Below are 16,966 nucleotides of genomic sequence, written 5' to 3' on the forward strand. Positions count from 1 at the left end.
ATCCGCCATCTTGGATTGCTTGGGAAACCCTAATTAAACCATAATTGTTTTAAAATGTTATCGGGTGCCATTTTGGATGGGAAAATACCTTTAATCTATCCAAATAAGGAATTAAACGTCATCTGTCGGCCATATTGAATGCAGAGACGATTTTAATCTGTCCAAAAAAGGATAAGTATGTCATAAATCGGCCATTTTGAATCGGGATACACCTCAAAACTGTCCAAAAATGGAGTTAAACGTCATCTGCCAGCCATCTTGAATGTGAAATTAACTTAAAACTATCCAAAAAAGGATTCATACGTCATCCATCGGCCATATTGGAAACTGATATTGACTGATATTGAGGTGTAATTTGGCGGGAATTTTTCAGCCTTATAGCCCAGCGTTTCGGGCCGCCATCTGTCAGTGTCATAGCAGCGATAAGAACATTTCACAGATCGCGCATGTAAGTACGTTACTTGCAACTGCCTTACACATTGTTTGATTATGATGTCTGTTCAAGAGCAATTCTTTTCATTTTCATTTGTATATTACATTAGTCCGAGTGAGGAAGAAGCACTTTGACCCAGAAAAATAGCATTGCCACAATTTCAGCACAACATTCTATTGGTAAGCAGATTTGCTATCATTTTTTGAGTGAGCCTGCACTTTCCAAATCATGCCATGTAATATAGATGTTTTTTGCATCATTATGAAGTTTGTATGTTTTTGAACATTTCTCTCAGGTGAATTCTCACAGCCTAGACATAAGGATACCATCCATGCTTAAAAGTCATTCCCTGATGAAGAGAATCCACTCGAAACATTGCAGTATCGGGATTAAAAGACTTATTGCATGAAGCTTTCAATACAGCATTTTTGCGACAGAACTGTGAGTTGTGAAGTGGTATAACATCATTTTGTTGTATACCACCTAAGTTACACTGGACTGCTGGGGTTTTCCAATGATTATAACCTTTCTCCAACAACCTCTACATTGGAGTTGGATTAAGTAGCCATAAGAGGCATCTTCATATAGCCCATTATTGGCACTTTATGAGGTTTCCCCAGTTCAAAATACATACTGTCATTCTCTAGCTAGACTTTTTATAATTTAGTATTAATCATATAATTGGGAGACAGTTGGCTTCTTTAAAGTTGTCTAACTTTGGGTTAACAGCAGTTCGAAAAGCCTGGAAATGATGGAAGGAAAGATCTCCATTCCTGACCTTCTATGGTAATTTTGGTTCTGTATTTCAAATTGGTCATATAAGGGATTGACTTGTATGGGACATATGATTGATCCTAAGTTAAAGAACATTTATACCTTTCAACAAGTGAAAGACTTGTATTCAATCTCAAATTCTCAATTTTTTGCATTTTTACAAGCACATCATTATTCTCGAGTTTGGTCAAAGATGATTTCAGTCTTCTTGCTTTTTCTGAGGAATCTTGTTTGGAAACCATACCCAAATTTAACAAAATAGATATTTGGTATAACATGTTAAATAAATTAATCACTAAGGGGCATTTACTAAAACTTGCGTATTCTTGGAATAAAAATGTGGGGAAAAAAAGCACTGTTCGTTTTCTTCCCCCAGGGACGGCAAACGGGCAATGTCCTTAATGATAAAGTTTGGCTGCCATATTGGTGGATGCATTTTCTCTTGGGATGCCTGGGAAAAACAGGAAATGTCACCCTCATGGATGTGTACAATAATGGAGGAATTTTAAATCACCGGAGCATGCAAATACTGGGAGATACACACGTGGCTGGGCCGAGTATGTGCCAAGCACATTTTCAAAATGACCCGGCCACGCTCATATCTCCCGGTGTGTGTCGAAGAGCCGGGTTTTTGAAAAGGGGCAGGACAGGGCGTGGACTGGCAAGAACAGCGCCATTAGACACTGTCCCGGTGAAGCATACGCCGGCAGCCTGTTTCCGGTACACGGAACTTACTGCTGCTCCATCGAGTAGGTAAGTTCTGAAACAAAAAAACCTTCGGGTAGGTAGGTGGGGTTTAGGGTGGAGAAGGGTAGAGAAGGGGAAAAGGGAGGAAGGATAAGTAGGGGGTTAGGAAAGATCCCTCCAGTCTGCTCCTTAATTGGAGAGGACTGGGAGGGACCTGAGGAAGGCCTGAATGCGTCGCCGCGCGCTTTTAAACAAAATATCTCCCTTGCATGCGCAAGTGGGAACCCGGGCGCGCATGTGCACCTGGGTATCAGATTTTAAAACGTGTGCAGCGATTTGCGCATGTTATAAAATCGGCACATCCATGTCCGCGTGCTGGGAACTGTGCGCACATGGACGCCCGTACGGCCCTTTTAAAATGTACCCCTAAGTGCAGGCATGCATGTATAGATGTATGCACAGAGGTGCGCACAATTGCCATGACAGAGTTGCGCGCATTTTGTAAGGTGTGTGCACATGATACAAGATGGCCTCCTTTGCACGTGCACGCCCATGTGCAAGCACTCATAAATGCAATCAAGTGTGTTTGAAAATTACCATCCCTGTGAACAGAACATAAGGATTTTTTGTGGTACACCATAAACATTTGAATCGTGGGGGTGATATCTCTCAAGCTTTAAGATAATCTGAACAGTGACTAATATATAAATGGAATACAGTGAATAGATTGAATAGCAGGTCTTCTGGTAGAAAGGTTGTGTTGCTAAACTCATTGGTATTTCTATCATTTAATTACTATATTACGTAGCTGTATATATTAAAAGTGGTGGTTTTCTGAATTTATACTAGAAAAAACATGATGTAATATATACATTTTACATAGTTTATTATAGAATACATTGGAGCTAGGTCTCCTAGTCCAGATAACCTGGATTATTCATGTGTGGAATGTAATCTCATGATGTAGAATTTATAAGTCATTATAATATATTTAGGGGCTACTAATAATATGAGGTATGCTTTAGCTTTATTCCCTTAATTAGAAGGAGTCCTCAATAACATCAATTTAATTAGACCCTTTATTTGAGTATAATGGAGTAAATTGTGGGTTTCTCTATTTGTTTCATATTTACATGACATACTGGCTAATTTTAAAAGGAACACGCATGCGTCCATAAAAACATGTATTGGCAGGCAAGCGGAGATATGCTGCAATTTTATATCAAGCATGCAAGTACGCGCATTTAATTTAAAATACTCCTACCGTGTGTGTGTGTGTGTGCGTGAAGTGCCTTCAGTAAATGTCCCACGCATATTTTTTGCTAGGACGTTAGCTGCTTTTATGAGTGAGTGCTGGCAGATTTTAAAACATGCTCGCACAAGGAAAATACCAGTTTTTCAATTAGTCCACCAGTTTTTCCAGTTGATATTGAGCTCTTTAAGACCCCTCCAGTTCTTCACCTTGCAAGTCCCCCCACTTGACCCCCAAACCCTCACATCATGCTGAAAGCCCTAAAACTCGAGATATCCAGTAGGGATGTGCAGAGGGACGCCATACGTTGCATTTGTGATTCAGATTTGTCGGGGAGCACATACGTTGCATTTGGCCGTATGGCGCCCCGATGCATTAATACGGCGAATTCTATTCATGTCCCTGCTAAAATTAAAATTAACTACAACCCCCCACCATCCTGACCCCCCCAAGACTTACCAAAACTCCCTGGTGGTCCAGCGGGGGTCGGGAGCGACCTCCTGCACACCGGCCCTCCGATGCCAGTACTCAAAATGGCGCCGATCGCCTTTGCCCTCACTATGTCACAGGGGCCGACCGTCGGCCTCAGCCGAGTTTCCCTCCACCTGAAAAAATGTACCTGATCTTTTGAGTAACTGCAAAAGTGACCAGGCCAAGTCCCAACACCTGGACCTCAGCCTAGGCTGGAGCTAGGAACCAGACGTGACACTGTGGCCCTGTCTGGAGGCCAGGTCCCAACTCTTGGGCCTTGGCCTGGACTTAGGCCTCATGTTGGGATCCAACCTGGAGGCCAGGTCCCAATGCCTGGGCCTTGGCCTAGGCCGGAGCCCAGACCCAGGCCCAATGCTGTGGCCTAGCTCAGATGCCAGGTCCCGATGCCAGGGCCTTGGCCTACACCAGTGCTTGGCCCGGAGGCCAGGCCCTGATACAAGGGCCTCAACCCAGACCCAGGCACGATACTAGGAATTGGCTTGGAGGCTGGGTCCAGATACCTGGGCTTCGGCCTAGGCCAGATACTGGACCCAGACCAGACCCTGAGGCTCAGCTCAGAGGCTGGGTTCCAATGCCAGGCTCTCAGCCTAGGGTCAAGGCCAGGCCTCAAAGAACATCCATTATCCTCTTTCTTTCTTTTTCAACTGATAGTGTCTGCTGGGTTTGCACTAGAGTTAATGAACTCCAATGCATTCACCCCAGCAGATGGCGCCATTTTAATGCATGGCATTACCGTAAACTGCTATGCATCATAATGGTGCCCTCCACTGGATGAATGCACCAGAGTTGATTAACTGCAGAGTGACCCCAGCACATGGTGTCAGAGGAAGAAGAAAGGACAAGGGACGTGCTTCGAGGTCTGAGCGTCTGCCTTAAAAAGGCTGATGTCAAGGTCACAGCAACCTACTGCAGCTTCAGCCTATGCAAGCTGAGGCTTTGGCCTGGGCTTAAACCTTACTGGCAGGTCCCCACTGAACCAGGTAAGTGGGGACCAGGCAGGATCCTGGTCTTGGCATTTTTCGGGATGGGTAGGAGGCCCCGGGAGGCCCCATTTTCATTTTTCTCATTGTTTTCGGTGGATTTTATTTTTTAATGTTTGATTTGGGGGGGTTTTTTTTTTTCACACAAATGAAATGAATAAAACATTTCATGAACTGAAATTCGTAGGAGAAAACACTCCCAAAAATGAACCAAAAAACAATATTGAATTCTTTTCCCTGTACATCCCTAATGCTTTATAGAGTTGGAATCGACACATTTTCATACAGATAAGTAGTAACCCCTGATGAGGGCCCCTTGTTGGGTAATAGGCAATGGGAATTTATGAATAGAAAGGGATATTGGTAGATATTAGGATTAAAAATTAAAAAAATACAAGTTTGAATTAAAAAAGTTACTACTAATAAAATAGAGACTGGTGGATGGAGTGAAGTATGATGATTAGGTAAAGATCATCTAAAAATCTGCGTAAGCAGTGCTAATATAAATACTCCACTCCTCTCATCTTCCTTTTCCAAATTTTGAGTAAGGATTGTGAATAAGTGAATTATCAAACATGAAGTAGTTATTTATTAGAGAATACGCATTATAGTATACAATAAAGTATTCATTATAATATGATATTATTTTACAACTTAAATTGGATGCCTTATTAATCCCTGAGCATGGCCTAATGACTTTGACACTGTTTCTTTAAATCATATTTGTCCCCCTGGCTATAGAAATATAGAGCAAGCTCACTCTGGTTGCCATGATGGCAGTGTGCCTTTCTTTTTTAGAGAACATGTAATGCACTACAGGGTGGATTTTGACTATATTAAGAGGCAGATTTTCAAAAGCTTACACATGATGGGCCTATTTTCAAAAGCCCTGGCGATGCGCGTAAGGCCTCAGCATGCGTGTAAGTCCTGGGGCTTGCAAAAAGGGGCAGGGAGGGGGCGGGGAGGTGGCGAGGCGGGGTCAGAGGCTGTGCCGGGGATCACAAGCCAGCAGTTGGCCGGCGCACGCAACTTATTTCAGCCCCAGAACTGAAGTAAGATTTAAAACAGAAGAAAAACAAAGAAAAAGGTAGGGGAAAGGGCGGGGGAGGTAGGGGAAGGGAAGGTGGGGTTGGGGGGTAGGGAAGTTCCCTCCAAGGCCGCTCCAATTTCGGAGCGGCCTGGGAGAGAATGGGGGAAGGCAGTGCGGTCTCAGTATGCACAATTGTGCACCCCCTTGCGCATGCTGACCCCCGATTTTATAATATGTGCGCGCATGTTATCAAATTGCGTGTCCATGTGTGAGCGCCGAGTAGCGCGCACACATGAACGTGCTCGTGCAAGTTTGAAAATCTACCCCTAAGTCTGTGGAAGCCCTAACGTTAAAACTAGTAAGTTGGACGTTAGCATGTTTTATTGTCCCCCAGGTTCATTATTACCTAAGATTGCTGCAATGTTTGAAATTTTATTAGAAGTGCAGCTAAAATTCAATAAGCTTATTATTACCCTAATCTGACCATTCTATGTTCCTTTGTAATTTAACTGAGAACTTGACTCAGGCACCATGTGGAATTCTGAGTCGGAAGGTTGTTAGACTGCAGATTACCTCAGGTGACTTCTGCTGTGTTTGGATGCCAGAGGCAGTTAAGAGGCATGCAGAAAGTCAATTTGCTTCTGAATTGACAAATAGTTTGTTTGTCTATTTCACAGACTTATGATAAAACTTCATCTACTAGGGTGGCTTTTAAAAGATGTAAATGTAAAAATGAACCTTGGTTTACTTCTGCCTTAGTCTCTCAGAAGCAATTGCTCAGAAAAGCTGAAAGGTACTGGCGGAAGAGTAAGGATGTTAATCTCTTGACTGAGTATGTCCAACAATTGCAAGAATATACAGTGTGTCAAAAAAAGAACCATGAATACTTGCAAAAATACAGAACTTCCTTAACAAGCCCCTTTGCAGTGACTCAGCAGCTAACTACTAAGCCATCTTTTAATTTTCAAAGAACTTTATTGTGACCAAATTGCAGTTTATTTTGAGACTAAGTTTCATCACATACAGTCACATCTCCCCATTACTACTGGGACAACCTTAGATAGTACAATAAGTGCTTGTTGGGAGCATGCTCAAAGTAGATGGACTTTAGACAGGAGTCAGTGGGAGAGGTTAAGGAAGAAACAGGAAAATTAAAATCCAGACATTCTGTGTTAGATTCCTGTCTATTTTCATTAATACAAGGGAATGATATCACCCATGACCTAATACAGTAGATGGTAAATAAATCTTTGTTGGAAGGCTATATACCAGAAATGGTGGTCTGCAACTATTAGACCAAACCAAAGGAACTTGTCCCTTCCACTTGAACAGCTGACAAATGTATGACCTAAAGTTTTAGAAAAGTGTGTAACGGTACAGTTAGACACTTTTCTGACGAGCAATATTCAAAATGGCGCCGGCGCTACCTTTGCCCTCACTATGTCATTCGACCCATACGACCTGTATGACCTAGTGAGGGCAAAAGTAGCGCCGGCGCCATTTTGAATATTGGCAATTCGGCGCGAGTGCAGGAGGTCGCTCCCGGACCCCCGCTGGACTTTTGGCAAGTCTTGTGGGGGTCAGGAGGCCCCCCCCCAAGCTGGCCAAAAGTCCCTAGGGGTCCAGCGGGGGTCCGGGAGCGATCTCCTGCACTCGTGACATCGGGTGACAGGAACCAAAATGGTGCCGGCGCTACCTTTGCCCTGTCATATGGTAAGGGCAAAGGGCCACCGGCACCATTTCTATTAACGCAGCCATGGCCCAAGAGCGGGAGATTGCGGGAGATCGCGCCGGGACCCCCCCACTGGACCCCAGGTAATTTAAAACATTTTGGGGGGGGTTTGGGAGGGTGGGGGATTTGTTTTAAAGGGTCGGGGTGGGTTTTAGGGTTGTTTTGGTGTCCCAGTTTTCCCGCCCTCCCCCGATTTACGATTTTTTTCTATTTAAAAAAAAACAAAACAAGACGATCAGATTTCCCTCCCCCCCACCAGCCAAAATTGATCGTTAAGACGATCGATCACACGATTCACATCCCTAGTCAGTAGTGCCTTATTAGCAGATCTCAGGTTTCTGTGTGGAGCATGTACATGAAGTGCTGTGTTAAGCCGGTCTGCCTTTTCATCATGGATTAGTTTATGAATTATGCACAGTGCTTTATATTGTGTTCTTTGTTCAATAGGTAGCCAGTGTAGTTCAGCAAGTGTTCCTGTGATGTGGTCTCTCTTCTTTTTTCCTGTCAGTATTTTAGCAGCAGAATTTTGCAGTATTTGGAGCGGTCTAATCGTTACTTGAGGTAATCCTAGTAGCACGGAGTTACAGTAATCTGGCCTTGCGAATATCATTGCCTGTAAAACTGTGCAGAAATTAGCCAGTGTTAGTAAGGGTTTCAATTTTCTGAGCACCATTAATAGATGTGTGCAAATGATATACCCTTGTATTTCTACTTCAAATTTTAAAGGGATAAGCAAATAGATTTTGCTCATTTTACTTAGACGCATTTATCCCCTGTTAGTCGGCTTTTACACATGTAAGTCGGGAGGGGTTCTAATATTGCGCGAGGCAATGAAATTACCATCTACCAATTAGTCTACCAGTTTGTCCTGTCCATCTGCAGCTCATAACGCCCCTCCTGGCTCTTCACTCAGATCCCCCCAACCCAGTCATTTTTTCACTTTTGAGATATTTGCGATCACTTACCCAAAAAATAAATAAATAAATTAGGTGTTAAATTACATAAACTGGCAAATCTGCTTGTGTATGTTTCTTTTAAAATAGCATCTTACATGTTTAAATGTTGGCTTCGCAATGCCATTTTTTATACACTTATACGTGTGTGTGAAAGTGAAAATGCGTGTGTATTTTGGACTTTTATAAAATGCGGCTAGACTCTCGCTCTGACTGAGTCCTGTTACTTCTTCTATTGCAGCCCCTGCCTTAAAGGGCCAGCAGCCCTTTCCAAATTATTTAAAAAAATATTAGTTCTAGGTTACAGGAATAGCATGTCTTGTGTTTTTGTCTGAATGTATGTAGTTTGTGCAAGAAGTATTGCTTTGTGGGATAGTTATTACTTATTTTATTTATTGTATTTATTTTAGATTTAGCTCATACCTTTTCATTAATAGCTCAAATTGAGTTACATTCAGGTGCAAGGGCTACTTTCCCTGTCCCTAGAGGGCTTACAATCTAAGGGCCTGGTTTGCTAAGCATTTTTCCCATAGACAAAAAAATGGGGTAAATACCTGGCTAAATGAGACTCTAAGTTTCTATCGGAGGCAATGGCGGGTGAGCTGACTAGCCCAAGGTCACCAGGAGCAGCAGCAGGATTTGAATTCCTGGGTTTCCTGACCAATGTTATTTAATTTGGCTATTTAACCACTGTATGCTATGATACCAATATTTGTTTATGTCTAATGTGCAATCTGCACTAGAACTCTTATGCTGTACTTTTCACCCATGCTATCTGTAACATGCTTTGAACTCCTTGCTGTTATGGTTTTGAGGTGTTTGGTGGATTCTTAGGTGCTGCAGTGATGGCCACTCCCACGGGGAGGAGCCCCGCGGGGAACTGCAGTACCGGGCTAGACTCAGAAGCATAAACACAGAGAGTTTTTATTGTACAGCTTGTAGAGTTTACTAGAGGTAGCAGTAGTGAGTAGATTCCTGCAGCAGTCTTGGGTCCTCGGCTGAGGAGACCCATCCCACAATGGTGGTATAGGAAGCTCCGATGCAGGTTTCCAATGAGGAGCTGTGGGTGAGACATACCGTGTTTCCCCGATAGTAAGACACCCCTGATAGTAAGACGTAGTGGGAATTTTAGGGGGGTCGGCTAATGTAAGACATCCCCCGAAAGTAAGACGTAGTGTTCAAAAAAAAATTATTTTTAAATACCTGTCGGAGGGCCGCGTGGGTCCAGGCGGCTGGCGGCGGGAGCCGGGTGGTCGCGTGTTAAATCTAGGCCGCGGGCGGGTGGGCGCTTGTTCCCGGGGGGGGGGGGGGCGGGTGGACGCGCGTTAGTTCGAGACGGCCGGCGGGCGGCGAGCGGCCGCGTGTTACATCTAGGCCGGGTCGCACAGGCGCGCATACATTCACTGCCGGTGGGGGCTGCTTTCGGCGCTCAAGGCAGTCACATGCTGTGACGTCACGGCATGTGACTGCCTTGAGCGCCGAAAGCAGCCCCCACCGGCAGCCCCCAGCGCCGAATCGCAGGGGTCGCACAGGCGCTGTGGGCCTGTGCGCGCATTCATTCACTGCCGGTGGGGGCTGCCGAGGCAGCCCCCACCGGCAGTGAATGAATGCGCGCCTGTGCGACCCGGCCTAGATGTAACACGAGGCCGCCCGCCGGCCGTCTCAAACTAACGCGCGTCCCCCCGCCGCCTGGAACAAGCGCCCACCCGCCCGCGGCCTAGATTTAACACGCGACCACCCGGCTCCCGCCGGCCGCCTGGACCCACGCGGCCCTCCGACAGGTATTTAAAAAATTTTTTTTTTTTTTGAACACTACGTCTTACTTTCGGGGGATGTCTTACAGGTTTTTTCCAATATAAGACATACCCTGAAAGTAAGACATAGTGGGACTTTTTGGGGTAAAAAGAAAGTAAGACGCTGTCTTACTTTCGGGGAAACACGGTAGAAACATAGAAACATAGAAATGACGGCAGAAGAAGACCAAACGGCCCATCCAGTCTGCCCAGCAAGCCTCACACATCCCTTCTCCCATACTTAACTGTTTCTCTTAGCTCTTGGTTCTAATTCCCTTCCACCCCCACCATCAATGCAGAGAGCAGTGATGGAGCTGCATCCAAGTGAAACGTCTAGCTCGATCAGTTAGGGGTAGTAGGGGTAGTAACCGCCGCAATAAGCAAGCTACACCCATGCCCATCCGCTTTACCCAGACTATGTTACACAGCCCTTATTGGTTGTTTTTCTTTTCCCCTGCCGTTGAAGCAGTGAGCTATGCTGGACATGCGTGATGTATCAGTCTTTCTCCCATGCCGTTGAAGCAGAGAGCCACGCTGGACATGCATCGAAAGTGAAGTATCAGGCACATTTGGTTTGGGGTAGTAACCGCCGTAACAAGCCTGCTACTCCCCCCAGACAGACTGGTAGATGTTATATTACTCACACTCTTGTAGCTGTAATGGTGGAGTTCCCAGCAGGTAGAAGTAATAGTATCAGGCACCACGATAGACACATCAGGCCCTCGAGGAGCGAGTACCTGGATACTGGATAGGCGCCTGGAAAGAAGCATAGGGCCCCCGAGGAGCGAGTACCCAAGTTAGTAGAACCCTGGAGGGTGGAGAGAGCTTCCAGCAGCAGCAAGAAGTGGCAGAGCAGCTTAGACCGGACAAATCCAATCCTTGCTAACTCAGTCAGTCAGCAAATGGGCAACCTAAATACCTGAAAGTTGTGACGTAACTCGAGGGGGACGCCCCCGAGGTTCGCGCCAATGTCGGAATAACGACGCGGGTAGTGCGTGCGCGCGCACCCTAGGAGGCCCTCAGGTGAATCATGGCAGAATGCCTTGCCATAGCCGTTCCGGGAACACCGGGGAGTGCGGCAAGCAGATGCGGTGGTCGCCAATTTCCAGAGGCTGGTGGAGAAAGCGAATATTGAGGTGAGGCATGTGGGACAAAGCCGTCTGAGTCCAACGGACGCAACACTTGGCTGGTGTTCTGATTGCCCTGTCCCTGTGTACACAAAATTATGTACATGATGATGATGATGTTGATTAAAAGCACTAGAAAATCTACGTCTTGGCACAGTTTTCACATCCTCCCTTGGTTTTAGTTGACACTAGTCCCTTGGAGGAGTTCATTCGGGTTATGTGGCACATAATCTTCTGTTGGAAAAATAGCTTCTTCAGATGCACGCAGTTAGGAATGGACTTAGGGGCATATATGCACTTGCTAATTGGACCCCTTCCACTACCTGGACAAAATGGTATTAAATGGACAGCTAAAAGACAGAAAGCAAATATCCATTTCGCTAGCTGTAAGAAAATTGTTTATTCAACTCCCATTTCACTCACTTATCCTAAAACCCTGCCATCACTACTCCACCCTGATAGTCCCAAGGGTCTTGAAAATATTCACAAATATTCACAAGCTGGCCCTTTAAGCATGTTTTATTCTGGCCTTGTTATATGTTCTATATGTTCCACTCATGCTTACCAAGTCTGATGTAAATCTTAGGGTTTTTTTGTTAACTATAACTATCTTTAATTGACTATTACCTGTAATAGATGTAAGACAAGTTCCATGCTTTATCTATAATCCATACAAAGTTCGCCTTGTTATTTGTACCCACATGTTTCGATGTAATTTCCAACTTTAGTTTTCTGTAAACCGACGCGATATGTAGTTGTACTTGAACATCGGTATATAAAAGCCTTTAAATAAATAAATAAACAAATGGGATTTCCTATACTAGACCCCAATGCTTCATTAATTGCATTACTTCTGATTTGACTGTAAGCTGTTCTGTTGCCTCTGTTCATTTAAATTTATGGTAACCCACCTTCAGACCAACTTTGGGGAAAAAGCAGAATACCAAATGTACGTAAATAAATAAATATGATTTATTTTATTTATTAATTTAAAATTATTTATATACCGTGTCCTTCACTGAGGGTAGGTCAAACAGTTTCCATCACATACATACATACATAGTAATTAAAACATATAACGTTATCATTAAAGCACAATAGCATAAAACAACTCAAATAAGGTTATTCAACAAAAAATAGCTGGAGTTTGCAATAAAGGAAGTAGAGAGGATCAAACAGACATCGATTGTTTAAACACCAATGCACATAGATAGGTTTTTAGTTTTTTCTTAAATTCTTTTGGATTCACCAGAAGCCTTAATGAATCTAGTAGATAATCCCAGAGGGTGGAGCCAAAACTGAGAAGGCACACTTCTGTGTAAGATCTAATCTAGCCAGTTTAACTGAAAGCATTTAAAGCAAACCTTTGTTCAGTGAGCGGAGATAGCGAGTACGTTGATAAATACAGAAGCTTGAACATAACCAGATTGCTGATTTCTTGTACATGAGGTTCTGGATAATCATGAGAATTTTTGTACCGAATGAAAAAAGAAACAAGAAGCCAGTGTGAAGAACAGAGGACAGGTGTTATATGATCATAATATTTAGCATTGACAAAAATATGTGCGGCACTGTTTTGAACCAGTTGAATGGGGGGCATATGGCAGCAGAGGGGAGCCCTTGATATAAGGCATTACAGTAGTCTAGTCCCTCCTGAGCCCTGTGATCACCAACCTTCCACCCGAGCACATTCTCTGATCTTTCAAGGGCAAAACTGAAGGTGCCTGCAGGGTTGAGAGAAGGGCAAGAAGAGGTTCCCCTTCAGCATGGGGCTTCTGGAGCAGAAAGGTGGTCATTGTGGGGTGGGGATACTATTTAAGAATGGGCTTTGGTGGTTGTAAGGGAGCAGGGGGTTCTTTGCCTAGTCCTGGGGAACACTACTAACCAGCTAGACTTGTGCCTACTATCCATGTGCTCAGGGATAGCTACAGAAGTTAGTGGGCTAGTGCTGAAAATTAGTGCTAGCTGGCTAACTTCCTCTCTCTTACCCAAACCTGCCCCTAGGACCACCCACTTTTGAATAGTTAAAGATAGATATTTTTAGCCACTCAAAAGTCCAGAGATGGGATTGAGTGAAATTAGCACACAGCTAGATTTTCACATGTCAGGTTTAAGCAGGAAACTTTGAGAGTTAGCCGACTAATCTGCTTTAAAAATTCACCTCAAAGTAGCCAAAATATTTGACCACAGAAGTTGAACATTACCCCTCTAGGAAATGGAGAAGGAGAAGCAGCACTCAATAAGATATCCACGCCAACCTCTGAATGCTTGGATGCTGCCTTAACCTCAGCAGCTATAGAACTAGCCTTCAACTGCATGGCAGAATTTAAACAGAGGAGCTAAGGAATCAGATGCTGACCTTGGAGGGTCCCCAGGTGTGTTGCGGAAACTTCCCAGACCTTCTCTTTATGCTTGACCATAATGAAACCTAAAAAGGAAATACAGAAACATGGCGCTATCAGAGCTCTTCGCTCCATGTCCACTCTTCACAGAACCATCTTGGTTCCCACCAGATGCCCCTTTTGGAAGAGAAGCAGTATGTGCCAACTCATATCTTGCTTTGAACTTTCTTAGTTCTTTCATGTCTGTGATATGTCCATTTATATTGGCCTTCTTTCTTTATCAACCTCAGCATGTTTTATTCTGGCTCCGAAAAAAGCCAAGCCAGAGAGAGAAACAGAGCCCCCCCCCCAAAAAAAAAAAAAAAACAACAACAACAAAAAAACAAAACAAAACATTATTTAAGCCATGTATTCAAATCCTATTTCTTTGACAAAAAAGTGGATGCTGAATTATAATATCTGCTGTGTTTCATATTTCTCTTTCAAGCTGCTCGTTGTAATTTAAAGGGGGATAATTTTGAGGAAGGCAGTAAACTTGTCAAGAAATATTTTAAATAAAAAACTTTTGTTGTAACCATACACACCTCATTTAGCAAAAATAAAACAGTGAAGAAATACATGCCCTTCTTATATTGTACCCTCTGATTAGGAACTGCCTTTGCTCAGTGTGTCAGAATCTGAGCGAGTGTAATCAATGAAGCTAGAGTGTGTGGGTATGTCCTATTTTATGTAATACTACAACTCCCACATGACCTTGATAATGGTTGAAAGAACACAAACAAAATAGATAACCGTAACTAGGCAGGAATGTCAATGATTTAGAGTCTGTTTGTTTGAGATTCTTAACCCAAAGGGTTTGGGTGTTCCACTTGAACTTTATCAAAAGTTACATATCAAAGCAGAGTGCATGAAATGTAATCACTGTGTACTTTGGTTTGCAACTCAGTAGGCAGTTGCCAACATCATTGCAGATTCATTTAACATTCTGTTTGTGTATATAAAGACTCTGTTTAAAGACATATACTGGCGTGAGTCTTAATGATCTTGTAGGCTAGTCTTGCCTAGAATCTCTCAATGCCCTTACTAATTAGTCACATAGCACCGTCATTTATACTTCAGGTGCTCCAGCAAATGATAATACATGAATGATTGGTAAAATTATGTCTTTTTAATAAGTGTATGCTTAAAAATACATAAATGTTAGAGATTAGCTTAGGGTGCTTTCTTGTAGGATATATATTCAATTTTTAATATGTATTAGATGGTGCAAGACAAACCATGCCAAGTTCATTTCAGATCTAACATAAGAACTAAATTAAATTAGTATTTGTATTAGTGTAACCAAATAGATCCATGTCTATAAGGAGAAGCTGAGTCAGTCCTTGTTTTCCAATGTATAGACTTGTTCCTGTTTTAAGAAATTGTACAAGTTCATGTATGCAGTGAATGCTAAATTAAGACTGCCTCAGCCTCTCCCTACAAACATGAAGTTATATTAAAGGTAACCCTAATTGGCCCTATGGTTACTGACTGACTTCATGTTTTTTTTTAGAATAGGATGATCCAATCGTGGCCTCCTCACTGCATGCATGGACTTGCAGCTCTGATTTTTCAGTTCCTATGGCTGACTCTGCTGTGGCACTTACTAGCATAAGTCAGTGGACAATTTAGAACTACAGAATAGAGCAGGACAAATGAATGGATTCTCTCACTCAACAATGACACAGTTACCAAGTGGTCTGGTTTCTAGAGGGAGAACTTTGACCATTTAAGGTGTTTGAATTTGCATCTTAATCCATTGTGGTATTTTTAGTCTAATTTTGTCCACTGGAAATCAACATTACAATTATCAAAGCATATCAGGAATAGGGTGCTAAAAAATCACAACTAAAGTCTCCATTAAAAAGCAAGCCACTTGGCATTTCTGTTTTCCTTTAATTTTTCCTATAAACTCTCTACATTTGACACAAAATTTACACTTGAGTTAAAGGAATGTTTTAATTCTTCTTTACTCTATGGAGGTAATTTTCAAAAGAATTTATCTGTGTAAAAGCACTTTTGAAAATTGCTACTTTTACATACTTTGAAAATTCACTCCATAAATGGGCTTTTTAAAATTGCTACGATATATGCTAGTTTTGCGGGCATAACTCCTTGAAAAATAACTCCTTTTTAACAGGGCAATTTTAAAAGCCCAATGCACACCAAAACCAGGAGATACATGAATATGTCGGGTCAGCGTGCGCTGCGTGGGTTTTCAAAGCCACTCGTGTATCTCCTGCTGTGCACACAAATGGAAAGTTTCAAAAAGTGTATAGCAGTGAATGATGAGATACTTACCTGGCATCTCAGAGACATGGTGGAAGAAGGATAGCCAAAGGGATAGTGCCATACCGGGGTACAAATTATATCGCAATGATAGGGAGGAACAACTTGGTGAGAGGGTGGCGCTTTATATTTGGGATGACATAAAGTCCAACAGGATAAGGATCCTGCATGAGACTAAATACACAATAGAATCTTTATGGCCAGAAATGCCATGTGTGTCAGGGAAGTGTATAGTGATAGGGGTATACTACCGTCCACCTGGTGAAATAATGATGAGACAGACGATGACATGCTAAGAGAAATTAGGGAAGCTAACAAATTGTTAGTGCTGTAATAATGGAAGATTTCAATTACCCCAATACTGAGTAAATGTAACATCAGGACATGCTAGAGAGATAAAGATCCTGGATGGAATAAATGACAGCTTTAAGGAAAAATTGGTTCAGGAACTGATGAGAGAGGGAGCTATTTTACATCTAATTCTTAGTGGCGTATAGGATTTGGTGAGAAAGGTAATGGTGGTGGGGCCACTTGGCAATAGTGATCATAACATGATCAAATTTGAATTAGTGACTGGAAGAGGGACAATAAGTAAATCCGCAAATCTAACACTAAACTTTCAAAAGGGAAACCTTGATAAAATGAGAAAAATTGAAAAAATTGAAAGGTGCAGCTTCAAAGGTTACAAGTCTACACATCAGGCATAGACATTGTTAAAAAAAATACCATCTTAGAAGTGCAATCCAGATGTATTCCACACATTAAGTAAGCTGGAAGGAATGCCAAACAATCGCCAGCATGGTTAAAAGGTGAGGTGAAAGAGGCTATTTTAGCCAAAAGATCTTTCTTCAAAAATTGGATCCATCTGAAGAAAATAGGAAAAAGGATACACATTGGCAAGTTAAATGTAAAGCATTGATAAGATAGGATAAAAGAGAATTTGAAAAGAAGTTGGCCGTAGAGGCAAAAACTCATAATAAAAACTTTTAAAAATATATCCAAAGCAGGAAGCCTGAAAGGGAGTTGATGAGACTGCTAGATGA

The sequence above is a fragment of the Rhinatrema bivittatum genome, chromosome 2 (assembly GCF_901001135.1).
Source record: "Rhinatrema bivittatum chromosome 2, aRhiBiv1.1, whole genome shotgun sequence".
Taxonomy (NCBI): Eukaryota; Metazoa; Chordata; class Amphibia; order Gymnophiona; family Rhinatrematidae; genus Rhinatrema; species Rhinatrema bivittatum.